The sequence below is a fragment of the Propithecus coquereli genome, unplaced genomic scaffold, assembly GCF_000956105.1.
Source record: "Propithecus coquereli isolate 6110/MARCELLA unplaced genomic scaffold, Pcoq_1.0 Scaffold319, whole genome shotgun sequence".
Classification (NCBI taxonomy): Eukaryota; Metazoa; Chordata; class Mammalia; order Primates; family Indriidae; genus Propithecus; species Propithecus coquereli.
In genome coordinates, this window is record NW_012148830.1 from 1,444,179 (window position 1) to 1,444,842 (window position 664).

Sequence of the window (664 nt, forward strand, 5' to 3'; positions counted from 1 at the left end):
ATCCACTCATGAATTGATGGGCACTTGGGTTGTTTCCACATCCTTGCAACAGTGAATTGTGCTGCCATAAACATTCGGGTGCAGATGTCTTTATCGTAAAATGTTTTGTGCTCTTTTGGGTAGATGCCTAATAGTGTTATTCCTGGATCAAATGGTATTTCTATTTTTAGCTCTTTGAGGTGTCTCCAAATTCTTTTCCACAGAGGTTGCACTAATTTGCAGACCACCAGCAGTGTAAGAGTATCCCTGTCTCTCCATATCCTCGCCAGCATTTGTTGCTTTGGGATTTTTTGATAGAGGCCAATCTCACTGGGGTTAGTGATATCTCGTTGTGTTTTTTTGTTTGTTTGTTTGTTTTTTATTTCAGGGTATTATGAGGGTACAAACATTATGGTTACACTTTATGTCTTTGCCTCACCCAAATGCGGGTTAAAGGCATGCCCTTCCCCCCTACAGTGCTCCCCGTGTCCTTTAGTTGCAGATTTACTCCCCCAATCCCCCTAATCCCTGAAAAGTATTTCTGCCATGTGATCTGCCAGGAACCTGGCCAACGTTCCCTGCAAAAAAATCGGGTCCCTTTGGTAGAGTTGCAAGGGATAAGAAAATAATAGAGAAAAATGGAAAATAAAAGAAATAAAAGAATACACAGAGACAAAGATATAGT